General features: G+C 38.7%; 1 protein-coding gene across 24 annotated transcripts in view; it reads right to left on the bottom strand.

The window, feature by feature from the left end:
- ADAM22 (ADAM metallopeptidase domain 22) overlaps positions 1-21231 on the bottom strand; it is a 266992-nt gene that overhangs the window by 173066 nt on the left and 72695 nt on the right. For 5 of the 24 annotated variants that reach the window (XM_081533902.1, XM_081533904.1, XM_081533911.1 and 2 more), the window contains exon 2: positions 13966-14038. The exons of the other annotated variants lie outside the window; for them this stretch is intronic. The gene's annotated coding sequence lies outside the window, so the exon portion shown is untranslated. The remainder of the gene's footprint in view (positions 1-13965; positions 14039-21231) is intronic. 24 annotated transcript variants of the gene reach the window in all.

Here is a 21231-nt window from a genome sequence, read left to right as displayed (position 1 = left end):
CTTTTCATTATAGGGGATTGGAATGCAAAAGTAGGAAGTCAAGAAACACCTGGAGTAACAGGCAAGTTTGGCCTTGGAGTACAGAATGAAGCAGGGCAAAGGCTAACAGAGTTTTGCCACGAGAACGCACTGGTAATAGCCCCCCAACCAGGGATCAAACCCACACCCCATGCACTGGAAGGTAAAGTCTTAACTACTGGACAGCCATGGAAGTAAAATATAGTAACTCAAAAAATCTTTCCTCCCATAAGAGCAATTATATATTTTTTGTATTAAGTATACAAACTGTCCTCTGGAGAAGGGCATGGCAACCCATTCCAGGATTCTTGCCTGGAGAATCCCAGGAACAAAAGAACCTGGTAGGCTACAGTCCATAGGGCCACAAAGAGTCAGACACAACTGAGGTGATTTAGCACTCAGGCACACACATACAAATTGTTCATACACAGTGTTAAGTATGCTCTTTCAAAACCAAATGTATAAATTTTACATTTATGCTGACTATGCATTCAGTCAGTTCAGTTGTTCAGTCATGTCTGACTCTTTGTGACCCCATGGATTGCAGTACACCAGGCTTCCCTGTCCATCACCATCTCCTGCAGCTTACTCAAACTCATGTCCATTGAGTTGGTGATACCATCCAACCATCTCATCTCATTTTCCAGTAGTCATGTATGGATGTGAGAGTTGGACTATAAAGGAAGCTGAGCACTGAAGAATTGATGCTTTTAAACTGTGGTATTGGAGAAGACTCTTAAGAGTCCCTTAGCCTGCAAGAAGATCAAACCAGTCAATCCTAAAGGAAATCAATCCTGAATATTCATTGGAAGGACTGATGCTGAAGCTCCAATACTTTGGCCACCTGATGTGAAGAACTGACTCATTGGAAAAGACCCTGATGCTGGGAAATATTGAAGGCAGGAGGAGAAGGGGATGACAGAGGATGACTATGCATAACACCCAGCAAAATCTAAATTATGTTACCACATTCAAAGGTATGATACTATCTATTTTTTACTAGAATAAGACAATGTCATTGTAACATTCTACCAAGGAGAATGTTTCTCACAAAGGTATTATCCAATGAATAATATATTTCTTCCAGAACAGGAGTATGAATCCAGTAAATGAAGAATGAAGTTTATGTTACATTTCCATGAAGTTTACACATTGACCCTTGGACAACACAGATTTGAATTGTCCCAGTGCACTTATATAAGGATATTTTTCAAGAGTAAATACTAGGGTACTACACTGTCTGTGCTTGGTTGAATCTATACAAAGGAATCACGGTTACAGAAGGCTGACTATTAATTATATTCAGATTAATATACACATTGTTCAAAGTCAATTGCACTTCTTTAAATTGATGTATGACCATGGTATTACTAAAGAATCTCAAATAATTAAGAAATTATTATAACCTATTAATGTAAACAAATTATAATGCAGTCCAACTTCAGTCATATTTGATATATAAGGAAGGTTCTTTTCAGGGCTCACATTCCATGCAAAGACAAATATTGCCCAACTAATAATATTCTCTACCAGGTTGACTTAGGAAGAACAAAAATGCTGAGTCTTTAATTTCAATGTCCAATATCAGTTGTTTTATTTAATTACTTTAAATCAATAATACTTTAAACATTCCATTCTTAACCATTTTAGTAGAAACACTAACAATGTTGCTTCTGAAAGTCTCTTGACCCTCTGATCTCTTTGTTTCCCAGCTGCCAACCAAGCTGCTATATTCCAAATTATGTGAATTCATGCCTTGAATGCTTTTTAGAGCTAATTTAGTCCCATTTTATCCATGCATCAAGGAAGGGCTACATGAATTAACTCTTAATACACTATGACACATTTTAAAAGGTACATAATGAACAAACACAGATAAGTCACTTTCTGAGAATTAGTAAATTTTGTGCCTAAATTTATCTTCAAAGTGGGGATAAATTATGGGTCTACATTAGGAATGGCATGCACCATGCAGTGGGTTTCATCAGCTGTGTGCCTTCCACGTCCACCTCTACACCAAGCCTTAGCCTGAGCTACTGCATTGGACAACTGTGGTTGTATCTGACCAAATGATGCCCTGCTTCTACAGGTGACATACTCCTCCCCCACGACTATCACATGTCAACCACCATGCCCCTTCCCTTGCTGTCTGCAATCATTTTTTAGAAAAAGATTATTTTAAGAAATGAAGCAAAAAAATAACATAGAGAAATAAGCTAGAAAAAATACAGAATGAACAGATGTGAAGCTATTCAAATTTACGTGACCCTTACATGAGCTCCAACTTGCCTATCTTTCAGGGTTTTGTTACACTGCACAAGAAGTTCTTTCTACCAAAGCCATGACTAGTTAAAACTGGGTGTCTGTCACGTGCAACCAGAAGAGTCTTGAACCAAATTCATAAATACAATTCAGACAAGAGATCTCTGATAATTTCACATGTTGCTGTTCAGTCACTCAGTCATGCCCGCTCTTTGCAACCCCGTGGACTGCAGAACTCCAGGCTTCCGTCCTTCACTATTACCTGGAGCTTGCTCAAACTCATGTCCATTGAGTCGGTGATGCCATCCAACAATCTTGTCCTCTGTCATCCCCTTCTCCTCCTGCCTTCAATCTTTCCCAGCATCAGGGATTTTTCCAATGAGTCAGCTCTTCATATCAGGCGGCCAAAGTATTGGAGTTTGAGCTTCAGCATCAGTCCTTCCAAAGAATATTCAGGATCAATTTCCTTTAAGATTGACTGGTTTGATCTCCTTGCAGTCCAAGGGGTTCTCAAGAGTCTTCTCCAACACAACAGTTTGAAAGCATCAATTCTTCAGTGCTCATCCTTCTTTACAGTCCAGCTCTCACATCCATACATGACTACTGGAAAAACCATAGCTTTTGACTATACGGACGTTTGCTGACAAAGTAATGGCTCTGCTTTTTAATACACTGTCCAGGTTTCTCACAGCTTTTCTTCCAAGGAGCAAGTATCTTTTAATTTCAGGACTGCAGTCATCATCTGCAGTGATTTTAGAGCCCAAGAAAATAAAGTCTCTCACTGTTTCCATTGTTTCCCCATCTACTTGCCATGAAGTGATGGGACTGGATGCCATGATCCAGGAATTGAACCTGGGTCCACAGTAGTGAAATCACTGAGTCTTAACCACAGGTCTACCAGGGGATTGCCCAATTTCATATGAGACATATTTGAAAATAGGTCAGTTTCTGGCACCTTTGAGCCAGACTGCCCCATGGGCTGTCCTTTCTTGATTACCATAAATGATTTGTTTTGAGTGAAGTACAGCCAGATGCAGGTTTATCCTGAACCTAAGAACCCCTTCCAAGCACAGTTTTCTTCCAAGTCCTACAGAAGACCTTAGCAATATCTTCATATGGTCTTTTTTTTTTTTTTTTTTTGTATTTGTAAAAGGTATTTAACCACAATGGGCTGAAAGAATGGTGGGTATTTTTGGCATCCAGATAAAGGAAAAGCAAAGCTGGGAAAATATTTTTGTGGTTCACATCACTTTCATATAGCATTAAGTTATTGCTGGTCTTAATGGTATCAGAATGGCATCCAGGTACACTCCCAAGCTTTGTGCCAACTCAATCACCAAGATGACAAGCAGCTGCAGGGTCAAAGTCCTATCACTCCAAGGATTTGCCCTATGATAGCTGACCCTGAAGGATACTAGTTGTGAAGATGAAAGGTTTGAAATAAAAGCTAATCTGTGGGAAAGTTTCCCAGTCACCAGATATCTAAAATTACAAGCAGAGGCACTGATGCCTAGTCAAAATTTAAAGTGCTCTCCTGTCAGAAATATATTCAGTATGATGACACTATATTTTTTAAAGGCAATGGCATATTTTGTAAAGTTTAAATACATCAGTTTAACTGCAATTTGAAAGACATTTCAATAAACTAGTGAAAATTACAATGCCTGATGTGGATACACACACACACACACACACACACACACACACACATACACACACACACAAAGGGTACCTTCTTGTGTCATTTTTAAATTTATTAAATGACTAAGAGAAAATTCAGATAAAAAATTAATGGAATCTGAAACAAAAGCAACCAAGAATGGCCATGTAACCAACTGAAATTATTTTGACATTGAGAAGAAAATGTTATAAAATTTTTTCATACTGTATTATAAGAAAAGCAGCAGTCTATCAAAAAGAAATAAGAATAATGAATAGACTTGAGTTGTTTAAAAAAATACAGTTATGAAAGTGAGTTAATCAAATGATCATACTAGAAAAAGATTTAAATATCTTTACTAATTTGATATGAAATACTGACATGAGTTAAGATAATGCAAAACTTATTAATGTCAATGACAAACCATTTAATTATTGGGTCATTAATTCAGAGTATTTAAGATTAATTACAATCCCCCCAAAACTTGAAATGCCATAAAATCTTACTATTTATTATGATAAAGGTTTTCCCAAATTTGATCCAAAGTTCCCTAAATTTATAAAACATTATTAATAACAAGATGGAAAGCTGAAAGAAAACTTTCTAAACCACCAATAATTGAATGCAAATTTCAATCAACCTTGCTACTGGAAAGATTGAATTATCTCTATAGGAAATTATATTTCAAAATGATTTTCATATGAAGAGAGATAATTAGAAAGTATGCAGACACTGTATATAGATTAAAATTAAGTATTAAAGTGGTATGTCAGGCAACTAATTTTTTAATGTTATTTTCCTGTATTTTGTAATGTTTCCTATATTTGTTGGCCTTTAAAAATATAAAATTTCTTTTCTCATTCTGTATGAATGTTCATATCCATAGCTAACTTTGTAGTTATCATTTCGTATCTTTTTTCCCTTTTAAGGGGTCATCAAAATTATGTCATTTTCAGGCCTTAGGAAACCTGGAGCCAACCATGGATCCTGCTCTGTGTCATTTTAATAAAATCCCAAATTAAAACTACATGAGTCAAGGTCAATATGGCAGATTGAACATCTCTCTCTGCCTGATCCCTTGACCTACCCACTTCAGCATCTTTATTTAATTAGGGGCTCTCTGGCTCCTATGATCTCACATTCATCTAGTCCAAGAACCAAGATCTGAACCTGTTAATATTCTAATACAAACCTCTAAGAACAAGTTGGGTATGGTACGAGTACTTTCCTAGTGCCTTAAAACTCAAATTGTTCAAAGGCAACAGATCCTGTGGTGATGGTGACAGCACTAAATGCCCACAGGCACCATAATCTCTCTTCTCAATAGGAACCTTCTGCTCATTTGGACAGCTTCTACCACCCCTGCAATGCCCTGAAGGTTTCCTGCTTCCCCAGGCCCTGACATCAAGAAGGTGGCAGCCCTGTATTCCTGAACATTAAGGAGCTACCCCCTTCTTGTATCTCTTTCCTCCAAGTCCTGTTTCCTTGTCACGCTGTCACCAACTTCCTGACAAACACCAAGTTATCAATTCAATCTGAGCCCACCATTCACAATCCCCAAAGCTTTGAATTATATGGTAAGTCCTCTACAACTGAACCTTCAAGTTGCAAATTTCAAAGATGCAAATGTGTGTTCACATGTCCAATCATGTAACTTAGTTCATATATCTGGTGTATACTGTTATGTGCAGGCGTCACCTACAAGTGCTTGTGCTTTAATATACTTTACTGTACAGCAGTGTATAGAGTTTATTGTACAGTATCTTTGAGGCCCAGGATATCCAGAAGTAAGCATAAAAGCAGCAGTGATGTAGCCGGTACTGCTAACAAGCACCAAATGATATGATGGAAAATGTCTTTATTTTTATTTGCTTGCTTTTTATGTATTGTTTATATGAAAAGTATTATAAATTTATTACAGTACAGAACTACATAGCTGATTGTGTTATCTGGGTACCTAGGCCAACTTTGTCGTACTTACAACAAACTGGACTTACAAATGCGCTCTCAGAATGGAACTCATTTGTATGTAGGGGACTTACTGTACACTGTTGATTTATGACTTTCAACTGAAGATGGGAATGATCCACCCAAATGTGGATCCGGCCCTCTCACCAGAGTGGCCTTCTCTTCTGCTCTGGTATTTCCCCAGAACATGCTGATTCCTTTCCCTTAGTTCAGAACAAGATGCAACACCAACCTGGCAAGCAGACAATCTCTTATCCTATATAATTTATTGGGAAGCAAGTTGGTAAATTCAGGGTGCAATTACTGTATTATAGTAATAGAACATAAAGGGCTTCCCTGGTGGCTCAGATGGTAAAGAATCCACCTGCAATGCAGGAGACCCGAGTTATATCCCTGGGTCAGGAAGATCCCATAAAGAAGGGAAGTTTAGGGGACTGAGCACACAATAGAGCATAAAATTCCTACATTCAGTGCTGAATTAACAAAAAGTCAATCTATGCTGATGCTTGCGTGCATGTGTACTAAGTCATTTCAGTTGTGTCTGATTCTTTGCAACCCTAAAGACCTTAGCCCACCAGCTCCTCTGTCCACGGGGTTCCCCAGGCATAAATAGTTGAGCGAGTTGCCATTCTCTCCTCCAAGGGATGTTCCCAACCCAGGGGTTGAACTCATGTCTCCTGGGTCTCCTGCATTGGCAGGTGTGTTCTTTATCACTACCACCACCTGGAAAGCCCATGCTGATGATAACTAATGCTCTAAAGAAGCAAGACTCCCCACCATGGGGGGAAAAATGAGAGAAAGAGACAGAAAAAAATTTTTTTTACTAAAAATTCAACTTTCAAAAGCACTGAAATTGTTGATCTGAGAAATAGAATAAATACTGTGTAACAGCATAATCTCTGGTATTAAATTGCCCCTTTTTGAGTCTCAGCTCTACCACAATCTTCATGGGTGGACTTATACAATTTACTTAATCTCTCTGTTCCTTGGTTTGTTGTTGTAAATTTTGAACACAGTTAGACATGAAGTGCTTAGAGCAGTGCCTGGCAAACAGTAAGTGGTAAGTGCTTTCATCATTTAGAAAATGAGAACTTTGTGAGACTTCCTCATTTTTCATCTTATTATTGTTGTTCAGTTGCTCAGTCATTTCCAACTCTTTGTGACCCCATGGACTGCAGAACGCCAGGCTTCCCTGTCCATCACCAACTCCTGAAGCCTACTCAAACTCATGTCCATCGAGTTGGTGATGCCATCCAACCATCTCATCCTCTGTCATCCCCTTCTCCTCCTGCCCTCACTCTTTCCCAACATCAGGGTCTTTTCTAATGAGTCAGCTCTTCTCATCAAGTGGCCAAAGTGTTGGAGCTTCAGCTTCAGCATCAGTCCTTCCAATGAATATTTAGGGTTGATTTCCTTTAGGATTGACTGGCTTGATTTTGCTATCCAAGTGACTCTCAAGAGTCTTCTCCAGCACCATGGTTTTACATTTGAGTGTTCTTTTATTTTAAATGACATTTGACATGGTCATCATCCTCTCTTCACTGTCTGTGCTCTTAAAATGCTTAATTTGATCCTGGTCATATTTTTGGCCTTTTTTCCCTAGCTGTGGTCCTGAATATGCTAATAGGACATGCCTGCCCCTCCCTTCCCACCAAAAGAAAGTAACACATGACCAAGTAAGTTTGAAAAATGCTGAATAAGCAGGTTTCCTTACCTCAGGGCTTCTCCATAGAAAGAAAAGTCAACTTCCTAGGCCCTCAAATCTCCAAGAAAGCTAAGCCACTGCACTTCTGCTTAAATGGTTTAAAATTTATTTAGGCTTTGAAGTATTTTTTTTGTATTGTCTTCCCTGACCCTCCTAATTGTTGTGTTGCAGGCCTTGTGTCTGCCTGTCCACAGGATGCAAGCAACCAATAACAATCCCCTACCTTACCAAGTATGCAGTTGAGACTCTCAGGTAGAGCAAGCCCATTCCCCAGGCACCACAGGCTGATCTACATAAAAATCCAAGAGGCAGACACAGTGCAGAGCATTTCCCAAATTTCTCTGGCCATAAAAATTTTTCTTTAGGAGCACTGAAAATCATATCCAGAAATATCAGCTGCCCTTAAACAGTGACAAGACTTTTCTTTTTCAAAGTTTCTGAAAATACTTGTCTTTTGACTCAGAGTCTCCTTTTCTTAAAGAACAAGATTCCCCTACTTTGAACAATATTTCTCTACTCTGAACAAGAGTTCTCTACTTTCGGACACAATAATCTGTCTTCTATTTCCCAAATTTAAAATAGCCAAGTATTTTCCAATATCTTATTTAATTCTGGCATACAATTCTGTCCTGGAAAAAATTTTTACAGTGATTCTCAGGACATATCTGATCTGAGGGAAAATCCAGATGAATGAAGCTCATTTCCATTCCTAAGAAGCTGCACAGAATACTTGAGTTATGGCAGGACCACCATGGATCCACTTGATTTCTAGGTAAACCACCATCTCTAACCCTGCTGCTGCTGCTGCTGCTGCTAAGTCGCTTCAGTCGTGTTCGACTCTGTGCGACTCCATAAGCGGCAGCCCACCAGGCTCCCCCGTCCCTGGGATTCTCCAGGCAAGAACACTAGAGTGGGTTGCCATTTCCTTCTCCAATGCATGAAAGTGAAAAGTGAAAGTGAAGTCACTCAGTCATGTCCGACTCTTAGCAACCCCATGGACTGCAGCCTACCAGGCCCCTCCATCCATGGGGTTTTCCAGGCAAGAGTACTGAGTGGGCTGCCATTGCCTTCTCCTCTCTAACCTTGAGCAGTAGTAATAATTTGCAGTAGTAGTAACTGACAAGTTATTTAACTTCTCTAAGCTTGAATTTCCCTATCTGTGAATGAAAATGATCATGAAGTTTAAATGAGATGGTATACATATGAATTTCTGGAACAAAAAAATGCCACTTCAAATTGTTACTTTCCTTTCAGAGTTACAGGTGTTTTACCTTTTGCCTTTTGATATCTCCTTTGTTTATTTCAGATCTCTCCAGACTCTGGCAGCTGTCTGCCTTTCCCAGAGAAAATTGTTTTCATAATTTCCTGCTACAACTTTTTTTTTTTTCTGACCCCACTTAGTCACTGAAAATCAGAATCAATTTTACAATTTGCGTAGCTACTTTTTTGGCAATAATGTGTACATTTCCCACAAAAGAGTTACTGGTTCTAAGTAAAGGTTTCAATACTTCAAAAATTACATCCTTCTTTTATTTCAGCCAAGGATGAAGTTTTTCTTAATCCTTCTCCTTTGGACTGAGCTCAATCTCCCTAAAAATGATTGTTTTTTGAGTTAGGATCAAGAAGGAAGTGAAAACAGTCTCATAAAATGGTCATCTAATTGGGTGGAGGTTAGTTTCATTAGGTATGAGGAGTGTCTTCCAAGTTGCATAAAGTAAAGGGTCCTGCCTCACCCAATTCATTGACTTTATCTGTCCTCAATCTGTACCTGATCTTTTTCTTCTTTGTTTTACTAAATAAAATTTCCCTTTGAAATTGTGTCCTTTTTTGACTTTTACAAATGCCCATCAACTATTTAGCTTTTAAATCATGAAATATTCTCTTCACAGAGAAGAAAACATCAGCATCTTGTTCAGCAGAAAGTTGTTCTTGTGACAGAATTTCCTGACATTGGTAAAGTCCTTTGGGGAATCACCTCTCCCCCACATTCAGTTCCTGTGGTTTGGGAAAGATCCCAGTTCCAGGGGTAGGTCCAGACTGGTTGCAGACAATGGCTACATCATATTTTCTGGTTTTGGTACCTGGTTCAGAGACGGGCATGTGAATCAATCAAAGCTGCTGGAAGACAATGAGACTTACTGGAACAGAGGTAGGTAGTTCTCCCTGCTGGACTGCACATGAGGCACATCAGGGCTTGTGGCCAGAGGTATATACTGAGCTGGAAACTAACAATGGAGAGTAGCAGAACTAAGAGTGGAGAGCAACAGGGACATGAAAACCAGAAGTGCCCCTGGATTCAATAGCATGAGTCAATAAATCTCATTTTCCTTTATATATCTGAGTTAAGTTTTTGTCACTTGCAAATGAAAGGTTCCCAACTGATACACATATTTGACTACCCAGAAAAGTTTATAAACATTCACAACTTTGCCAGGTCAAGCACAGTAAGAACATTCCCCATTTGAAAGCCAAGGAAACTGATCCCTAGAGAGATTACGCAGCTCTGCCAAGGTTGCGTCACTAGTAAGTCACAGAGTAGCGACAACTCAAATCTGGATCTTCTGAGTGTCTGCTCTGTCATAATTTTCATTAGAGAAGCTTGCAATGTGCTTGCTCCCATAGTCTTGCCCTGCCAGATCTTCACCCAAGTGCTAGATCCTGTAAGACTCACCTGTTGGTAATCAAGAGAATCACAGACATTGTTAGGGACTATGGGAAACAAAGGGGAGATGAGATGACTGTTTTCTATACTATACATAAACTGAGCCTTGAAAATACAAAGTTATTTAATGGCAGTACATGGTGTACCACACATCAGTACTAGCATTAAAGCTCAAAATGGTATCTCTGCTGGGTTTGGAGCGAGCAGCAGACTCCCCAGGTATAAACACAAGAATATAAAATCAGGAAATCAGAGAGCCTCAGTCCCCTCTCCAAAGAGACAGTGATATACTAGATCTCCAAACAAGAGGGAATTACTTATTCCTAAATGTCTTGGCCTTTGAGTTTGCACTGTCTTTCATTCTGTCTTGGCCTAAAGCTTATACATTATTTTTCTGTGTACGTTTCTATACCTTGTCACTGAAAGATAAGCAAGTACCAGAATAGAAATTGCCTTCCATGGATGATAAAATCCAACCAATCTCAATTCTTCTGAGCCCAAAAAAGATAGAAGCAATTCCAAAATAGTATACTCTCAGTGCCTGATTTTGTCTGTAGAGCAAAAGCAAATTATAAACAACAAACTAAATGGAGTGCAATCTTATTCAAGACCAGGGTAAAAACAAAACCTAGTTCTCTTTTCTCAACTATTCAATTCCTTACCTTCTGAACATACCACAGTTAATTAAAATTGCATTTATTCCTACTGAAAGAAATATGTATCTTCCAAACCATTAGTCTAAATGGATGAATATTCAAATAGTCATATTCAGTATAGGCATCTATCACAAAGCTTCATTTGTAACATTATTTTCATTAAGGAATCCATGTTATGCAGAATGAAATTTATTTTTTGAATCATAAAGCTGTTCCCTAACAGCCAACATTTAAAATATTTTATCACAATAAATCATGTAAGTTAGAATATTTTCTTTATGGATATGAAAACAAAATAACAGGAACAGAATGAAGACTTTAGAAAAATCTTTCTTCACGTTTATTTTTCAAAACAGCACACAATCCTGAATATGCATGTCTATTCCATTTTTTTTAATCCTGTGGTAATTATAAAACGAAAAACAATAAGATTATTTTAGTAAAAATTCCAGAAAAATTCCTATTCAGATTTATTACAACTGTGTTTCTCATGTCTTAGCTAAAATACTTCTCTCAAAAACTACACTGTGATTTGCTGTTCTAATTGATGCATATTTTTATATCTCTGTACAGTTGCTTTCTGTCAACACTTTACTACACAGAGAAAACAGAGACCAAGACAGCAAGGAGGAAATGAAACAGAAATCAGCAGGGAAGCTGCTTACTTTTCAAAAGAGAATATTTTACATCAAAGGAATAACAAACCGGATATCCAGCAAATAATAAGGGATTACTTAACAACAATGAAGGTAAAGAAATGCTCCAGTATTGGAAAAATGTATTATTTCCAGCATTTAATACTGTCTGCTAAATTGGTAAACCATCTCATTTTAAGAGATGGCAATTTACAAAAAATAATTTTTAATAGAGAATTCATCCAGGAATAAAATGTTCAACTTGGCTCTAATTTTAAGGTTTAACTGATTTAAAAAATCCTTAAAAAATGGAAATTTTTAATCCCACATAATTGATAATCCTAAATACAAATTAAATTAATTCTAGTAAAAACCAAGCATCATAAATTGCTTGGTTTTGTAAGAAGTTTTAAAATGTTTTAAATATTTCAAAAAGCACTTGTAAATCAACAATTATGTATTAAAAATAACTATCTGAACAGAGCAAAGCATGAGACTATAGTTTAAATCCCGGATCTGCTTCCAAATAGGAGTTTCCTTGATAAATGGATAAACGGAGACTCTGAAGTCAGAACTAAGTTCAAACTCCAGTTCCACACCAACCAGCCGTGTGACCCTGAGCAAATTACTCAGTTTCCCTGATTCTTGATTCCAGCACGTATAAAATGAAAAAAAGAACAACATACATAGGTAGTAAAGATTAAATCACACACACACATTGTGTGAATGTACGTAAAGTCAATAGCATAGTGTTCAATGTGTTTTTATCTGCCATCCTTTCCTTTCTTATCTGCAATATTGGTGCCTCCTGAATCTTCAAAATGAGTCTGTCTTCAAAGTCCCATATAAAGTCCATTTTAGTGTGAGTCTGGAGAACACAGTAACATCCCTTTTCTCAAGAAGTAAGTGTTATACAGGCACCATTTCATAATAGTTTAAAATATAAATAAAATATAAATGCCTTAAAAAATCTTTTACCTGTAACTTTTTATAACACATTCACAATCCTTTCAAGAACTCTTGAGGCCAGATGTATTCTGGAGTTGAGAAATGTTTTAATTTTAGAAAGGTAACAATGTGCATAGATCATATATTACATACTGCTCCCAGCAGAATCGAAGGATCAAGGACAACATCCTTTATCAAGCATATAGATACAGGCATATCTCATTTTATTATGCTTCCCAGATAACGCATTTTACAAATTGAATGTTTGTGGCAACCCTGTGTTGAGTAAGACTATTGGTGCCATTTTTCCAAAAGCAATAATTTTAAATTAAGATATGCACACTGTTTTTTATACTTTATACTACTGCACACTGAACAGACTACATACAATGTAAATATAACTCTTATAGGTACTGGGAAACCAAAAAATTTTATGACTGGCTTTATTTTGATATTAGATTTACTATAATGGTTTGGAACTAAACCCACAATATCTCCAAGGTATGTCTCTGATTCCTGTACCAAATGAGATTCACACTAAGTGGGATCAATAAAGACTATTAAGTAGTCTTATGCATTGAGATTCAGAAAACTAAGACATAAAACTACAACATTCAGAAAACTAAGATCATGACATCTGGTCCCATCACTTCATGGCCAATAGATGGGGAAACAATGGAAACAGTGACAGATTTTATTTTCTTAGGCTCCAAAATCACTGCAGATGGTGATTGCAGCCATGAAATTAAAAGATGCTTGCTCCCTGGAAGAAAAGCTATGACCAACCTAGACAGCATATTAAAAAGCAGAGACATTATTTTGCCAACAAAGGTCTGTCTAGTCAAAGCTATGGCTTTTCCAGTAGTCATGTATGGATGTGAGAGTTGGAGTATAAAGAAAGCTGAGCGCCGAAGAATTGATGTTTTTGAACAGTGGTGTTGGAGAAGACTCTTAAGAGTCCCTTGGACTGCAAGGAGATCAAACCAGTCAATCCTAAAGGAAATCAGTCCTGAATATTCTTTGGAAGGACTGATGCTGAAGCTGAAACTCCAATACTTTGGCCACCTGATGTGAAGAACTGACTCCTTGGAAAAGACCCTGATGCTGGGAAAGATTGAAGGCGGGAAGAGAAGGGGACGACAGAGGATGAGATGGTTGGATGGCATCACTGACTCTATGGACATGAGTTTAAGTAAGCTCTGGCAGTTGGTGATGGACAGGGAAACCTGGCGTGCTGCAGTCCATGGGGTCACAAAACGTCGGACACAACTGAGCGACTACGCTGAACTGAACGATGCATTGAGATAGGCACAGTTTTTAAGATTTCCACCCCTGTAAGATTCTCATTCTCTGATCAGTCAATCAAACACAATCATCTCCTGGTATCTTTGGGGGATTGGTTCGAGGAACCTCCACATGTACTAAAATCCGCAGGTGCTCAAGTCTCTTACATAAAATGCTGTAGTACAACGAATGTGGCAGTCTCTCCATAGTCACAGGTTTCACATCCTCAGGTTCAACCAACTGCAGATGGAAATTTCAATTACTGGAGGTGAACTCCACAAATAGGAAACCCACAGATATATAAAGGGCAAACTGTATATTTATTGGGAAAAAAATCTGCCCGAGCAGTTCAATCCCATATTGAAGTGCCAACACTACTAATCTAGAACTGCACAAAGAGATTTTGCAGATGGACTTAAAGTTACTTATTATTTGACTTTATTTTTATTTATTTTTTAATTCTTTTATTTTGCTTTTTCCCCCCCTGATATTTTTGTTTGTTTGTTTTGCCATACATTGACATGAATCCACCATGGGTGTACATGTTTTTCCCTTCCAGAACCCCCCTTCCACCTCCCTCCCCATCCCATCCCTCCAGGTCATCCTGGTACACTTTAAAATACAGAGATTATCCCAGGGCAGCCCCATGTAATCACAGAAACCCTTAAAAGAAGAGACAAGCAGACACGTCAGTCAGAGTGGGATGGTGGAAGAAAATGGCAAAGAAAGGATGAAACAGAAGCAGAGGTCAGAGAGAGGGACCTGACTGGCCATTGTTGCTTTGGAAGATGGAGAAAGGGAACCACTAGCCAATGAATGTGGGCAGCCGCTAGAAGAACAGTCTATGGCCAACAGCCAGCAAGGAAGTAAGGACCTCAATCCTATAATCTCAAGGAACTGAATTTTGCCAACAATCTAAAAATGCTTAAAGTAAATTCTTCCCCAAAGCCTCCAGTAAGGAGCATAGCCTGAACAATACCTTAATAGAGGCCTGTGAGACCCTAAGCAGGGAATCCAGCTGAGCTGGACTTCGGACTCAGGGAAACTGTGAGATAATCAATTTGTGTTGCTTTAAGCTGCTAAATTTAGAGTAATTCGTGACAGCAGCAATACAAAACTAGTATGTGTATGTTAGAGTGAGATTTTTAAGGCCAAATGAGTTTCTGGAAATATATCACATCTTTTCATTTTCAGAGCTTCTGGGGTTTCAGAATTGCACAGAAGGGATTCAGAACTATTAATTTCCATTATTTAAATATGTTCAGTGACATCACCAAGTTAATAAATAGTAACTAGCCTTTGAAACTTTTGATAAAACATTGTTATAGATGCATTAAAAAAGAAAAAGGAAAAAGGGCTTCCCTAGCGGCTCAATGGTAAAGAATCCACCTGCCAATGCAGGAGACACGGGTCTGAGCCCTGATCTGGGAAGTGCCCACAGGCCGCGGAGCCAATAAGTCCATGACCACAACTAATGAGCCTGTGCTCTAAAGACTGGCAGCCACAACTTCTGAGTCTGCGAGTCCTAGAACCCATGCTCCGCAACAAGAGAAGCCACCACAATGAGAAGCTGGAGCACCACAGCTAGAGAATAGCCCAGGAAGCAATACAGACCCAGCAGTCAAAATTAATTTAAAAAAAAAAAGAAAGAAAGAAAAAAAAAAAACCTCCAATAAAACCTCAGTACCTAGTTCCCTTTTTGTTCTAAAGGTTTCAAAGTTAGCCAGTTCCTTCAAGACAGCTGGACTGAGAGTAACTCTGAGTAAAGGAATGTAAAGGACAGTGCCTCTGTTAGCCAATAATAGATAACATTTACTGAACACCTCCACAGCCGGGTGCTGTTCCAGGTGCTTCATATGCATTTACCCATTTAATCTGTCAACCACCCTATGAGAAAGTACTGCTCCCATTCCTGTTTTACAGGTAGAGAAATCCATGCACTGAGCAGTTAACTGACTTGCCTGAGGACACACAGCTAGTTAGGGGCATAGTTTCTAAACCTAGGAAGTCCAGCTGCAAAATCTTTGCGGCTAACCACTTGTTGATGTTGCTTCTGTTGGTACAGGCACCATTTACACAAACACCTACAACTGGCACAGTAAACACAAAGTACCCACTACCCTAGAATTTATAAGAGAAATCTTTTTCTATATGAACTTTTGCATTGATCCCTCAAGTCCCAACAGTATTTCCTTCAGGAAGCACAGTGTACTAACCAGCCAACCAGTATGATCTGCTATCCAAGGTTACCTGCTGTGCTGCCTTTTCTCTCCCTTATCATAGTGTGAAATTCTAGAAAGTCATGTCCACTACTGAATCCAAAATCCTGAATAACCTTGTGTCATGGTTGTGTCCTTGTCACTAACACTGTTGCTGCTCAGTCACTCATAGTTGTGTCCGACTCATTGGGACCCCATGGACTGTAGCCCACCAGGCACCTCTGTCCACGGGATTTGGGGGCCTGCAAAATAAACTCATGGTAACTGGCTGAGTTCACCACATGAACCAATTCATAATTTTCTAGCTCAAGAATACAACACCTCAGGTCAGAGCAAGCTACACAGGGCCCAGTAGGAAGTCTTCTTTGACCTAATCTGTAATAACCAAGCATACTGAAAAAATCAACAACAACAAAAAACCATCTTAGTTTTCAACAAGATTTATCCACAAGATGCTATCTTTATTATGATATGAGTGAGAACAGTTTTAAATGAATTTTGAACAAAAAGCAAAGCTCCTCTTGTAATACACCTAAGAAAATGAGTGCCACACAAATGCAGGGTTGGGATCTGGACTATATTAAGGTCATGAGAAGAAACTGATGTCCTGGGAAAAATAAACCAGTGGTTCTCAAACTTGAACACACATCAGAATTACCCAGAGAGCTTGTTAAAACAGTTTTCTGAGCCCCACTCCACCAGAAGTTCTGACTCAGTAGGTCTGGATGAGGATCTTGTGGATGCTGTTGCACCCGGGACCAAACTGGGAAACTGCTAGTTTGTGGTTTGGGACCCAGGTGTTGGCAGTTTCTATAAATCCCCAAGTTATTGTAATATGCAGCCAGAGTTGAGCTCACTGGGCTAGGAAAACTGGTAATGAGGAAGACATTAATGAGAAACTTAGTATTAATTTGTATGATGGAGATAACCTATCACAAAAGCTAACATGTCCTTGAAGGAGGATCTGCAGGCAAGATCAAGGCCTGTGAGAAGAGACCTTTTGGGCATCAAAAGGAGAGCCCTTCTGGACACTGCCCAGTAGCCATCAGCCGTGTACTTCAGGGAAAACCCTAGGCCTCTCCATCCAGGCATTGTGATTTCCAAGATCCTTTCTGCAGAGGGAGGAGTAAAGCCACATGTGCTGTTTCTCTAAAATCGTCTGCTATTCATATCCATGGCCATGTGTTATTAGTTAACTAAAAGACCTCTACAAAACCACTGCCAGAGGCCTGTTTCAAAGCCATTTCACCACTTTGCCTTTGAAGAATATTTATTCACATGATAAATTTTAATTAGCAAGTTTGTGTGATCTTGCACTTTAAAAGCAAGGTACATAGCAAAGTGAGAACTGGGATTTTCTGTGACCTCTATTAAGCTTCGTTGTCTGTTATAATCTGAGCCACAAGCTTTAGAAGAGGAATCGGGGTGGGACCAGAGTCAGAAAAAAATATTTTTAAAAAAGAGATATGATCCACATCAAAATTAGATCCAGAGAAGCAGAAAGAAATGGGGGTAAAGAATTACTCAAGTGACAACAGGATATCTGATCTCTGCAACGAAGTGTGGTTGAAGAATGACAGCCAATCATTTTCATTATGGAACTGAATTAATTAAAACTACTCAAAATAGTTTTTGTAAAAAGAAGAGTGTGTTTTTTAGTGTGTTATTTATATCAGAAAACTTTGAAGCTTTCAATTATTAAGATGATTTGATTTTGTTTTCTCTAAATGATAACTGCTTAAATGTTCAGAATCTCTCAGTGAAATCTAGTGTAAATCTGGGTCCATAGGTTCAAATCATCCTTTGAATAAGGCAAGTTCTTTGTATATGATGCTTTCTGCACAGTGAAAATGAAAAGACATGCAGTGCTTAAAATGCTTCTGTGTCGTCCTCAGTTCAGTTCAGTCGCTCAGTCATGTCTGACTTTTTGTGACCCCGTGGACTGCAGCACGCCAGGCTTCCCTGTCCATCACCAACTCCTGGAGCTTACTCAAACTCATCCCCATCGAGACGGTGATGCCATCCAACCATCTCATCCTCTGTCGTCCCCTTCTCCTCCCGCCTTCAATCTTTCCCAGCATCAGGGTCTTTTCCAAGGAGTCAGTTCTTCACATCAGGTGGCCAAAGTATTGGAGTTTCAGCTTCAGCATCAGTCCTTCCAATGAATATTCAGGACTGATTTCCTTTAGGATTCACTGGCTTGATCTCCTTGCAGTCAAAGGGACTCTCACGAGTAATAACCAAGTATATCTGTGTCATCCTAGCTGGCCTGAAATACACCTTTTAGAATCAATCCTTGGAGTTACTCCAAACAGACAGAAACACCTCTGAAAAGTCACATATGTGGACTAAGAAGGGGACTAGAACCAGGCAAATTTATTATGAAATAATTTATCAGAGAACAGGTTCTTAACAGAACCATGGTAGGTGAATGACTCCCAGCAGGGGGCAGGACAGACCGCAGTTGAAGGGTGAGGTAATGGAAAGGGTAAAGCAAGGGCTGGAACAGCCTGAGGCACACTGATTTTCCTACAGAGGGAAGTGATAGCTCAGGTTGGGGTCCAGAGTTGGGCAGCCGCAGGGCTGAATTTCACAGCATGCCTAGAGCTTTCTTGGAGAAACCTGACATTTGATATATTTAATCTGATCATTCACCTTCTTACAGCAAAAGTTACTAAAATGAAAAAAAAAAAGTTAAAGCAATTTATTATATGGTCTCAGTAGATATGAACAAGAAAATGTACATGGGATTACAAAAGTCAATGAATAAAATTCAATAAGAATTGACTCATTATTTTTTTGGTAAAGGCAGTCCCTCTTGGATCAAGTATAAAAGGAAGATCAGAGGGTTCTCATGTCAGCAAGTCTGCGGAATGAACTCAGCGTCAGCACTGCAAAAGCACTCTCATCTATTCTTTGAAGGTCACCTTCATCCAAGGTTCTCTTTGGCAGACTCTGTTGGCTACCTCTCAATATCCACTCCATATGCCACTAGCTCTCAGAACCCTGAACCGGTCAGAGATCCTCTCTTCTCCCATACGACAGGGGGAAGATGAACTCACCCCAACTCCGGAGTCATCCTGATAATTATCAACTCATCACAGAGAAACTTTTCCTTCTGCCAAGGATTGGTTTAACAGGAGGTTTGACTCAGTTCTGCCCAACAAGACTTTGGAAGTTTCAGTAAAAGCCTTTCTGGATCCCAACAGTTAGACAGATCTTTCCGTCTCCTCTGGATGTGAGAATGGCAAAGTAACAGAGCTGAAGTCACAGCTGGGACTGCCCAACCTCTGGACTAATAGCTATGTGAGACTGGACTCTCCTATTATGTAAGACTCATTGAGTCAGACTTTTCCATCATTTTTAACCCAAAGCATCCCAACTAATTCATTATCAAAATGTGCTATAGGAAAACAATTTCATAACATGAATAAGTAAAATCAGCACTACGGTAGGCCTAAAAACTAATACTACCTATGGGATTAAGGAAATATTTTGAGAATCAAAACCACTAATTAAGGAAGCTTATTAGGTAACTCAAAACACACCAGGTTTTTGTTTTCATGATTAATAAAATTTCTGAGCAACTAGTAAAAATATCTTTCTGAATTTATGATTTAATCACTTAAAAACACTGACAGTCCTCCACTGCCAACCAGAAAAAGTTCAGATAGTGTGGCAATCAAGAAATCACTTAGACATACTTGTCAGACCCAACCTAATAAAACAGTTTAATCTCCTAGTTCTCCAGCCCCCCAAACTTTATACAAATCTGCCCCAAGGCACATTCCCATTACCATATCATTGTTCTGTCCCCTTTTTCTGCTTTAGATAATCCCTGCCCTAGCAAAGTTTTACACAGCTGAATACTCAGAACAAAGTATCATATTTTGTGTGTGAAGTTTTATCAGAAGTCCTATACTGGGCAAGATCTTTCATTCCTTCCCGAATTGATACCACTAGAATCAACTTTGATCATCTTGCAGTACAGATCACAGGATAGGTATTTGTTTCCTCCACATGGTCAAGAGTACCCTGAACACCAATATCATTTATCTGAGTTGAATCTTTTTAGGGTTTACAATTTCTAACCAAATCCCTTTTGGTTGGAAGAGAAAAAGACATGAAGATTTCACTAGTGGGTAGGGAAACAAACATAACTCTGTTTTAAATGATTCCTTCAACCTTAAAGATATTAAGAACTTATTCCCTCAGAATTCTAATGTTACTTTAAAATCCTGATTATCACCTCATATCACCTCCTTATGGTTAATCACTATAACATTCTTAAGGAAGTTTTATATGAGATTTGCTTTTATCATCTGAGCCACCAGGGAAGTCTTTCTTTCTTTCTTTCTACATTTCATTTAATTTGTTATGTGTAAGATAATCTCTCAAAAGGCAAGTAACTGAAATGCTTTTGTCATTTATTCATGTGTTGGCTCAAACTTTGATTAAAATAAGAATAATGACAGCTCTCAATCTTGGGCTTTTTTATATAACAAGATGATGATATTTATAATTGATTAGCAAAATGAAGATAAGGATCAAGCTATTAAAAAACAGAAATCAGTTCAAAAGTAAAAAGTGAACCTGATTGTCCCAGAGAGAAGAAGTCTTCTTGTTGGCCCAGAAGGCAAAGAAGCACTTAAAGATTAATGGGGTTGTGTGACAAGGACATAGGAACCAAAATGAAAGGGTTCCCACCATCCAACTTTGGAACAATTTGAGCATCACAAAGACTAATGACTGTGATTGAATATAAACACTGTATAAATAAAAATCCACAAGTATATTCTATGTTCAAAATATTTAAAAGAAAAAAAGATGTACTTTGTTTTAGAGGGGATGGGCTTCCCACGTGGTTCAGCAGTAAAGAATCTGCCTGCCAATGCAGGAGACACAGGAGACATGGGTTCAATCCTTGGGTCAGGAAAATCCCCTGGAGTAAGAAATGGTAACTCGCTCCAGTATTCTTGCCTAGAAAACTTCATGGACAGAAGAGGCTGGTGGGTTACAGTACATGGGGTCACAAAGAGTCGGACAGGACTAAGCAACTGAATACACACACACACACATATAGGATATAAAACAGTATAATGGTATAAGTATGGACAATATATAAGATTGCACCCAGTCCACACTGGTCCTCTGGATACACAAAGATGTAACTCTCTGTCTGAGGATGGTTACAGTTAACATTCACAGGACGAG

The sequence above is a fragment of the Giraffa tippelskirchi genome, chromosome 10 (assembly GCF_054371585.1).
Source record: "Giraffa tippelskirchi isolate mGirTip1 chromosome 10, T2T-mGirTip1v1.2.pri, whole genome shotgun sequence".
In the NCBI taxonomy this organism is placed as follows: Eukaryota; Metazoa; Chordata; class Mammalia; order Artiodactyla; family Giraffidae; genus Giraffa; species Giraffa tippelskirchi.
Note: the sequence above shows the minus strand (reverse complement) of the source record. Positions and strands in the feature narration are given on the sequence as shown.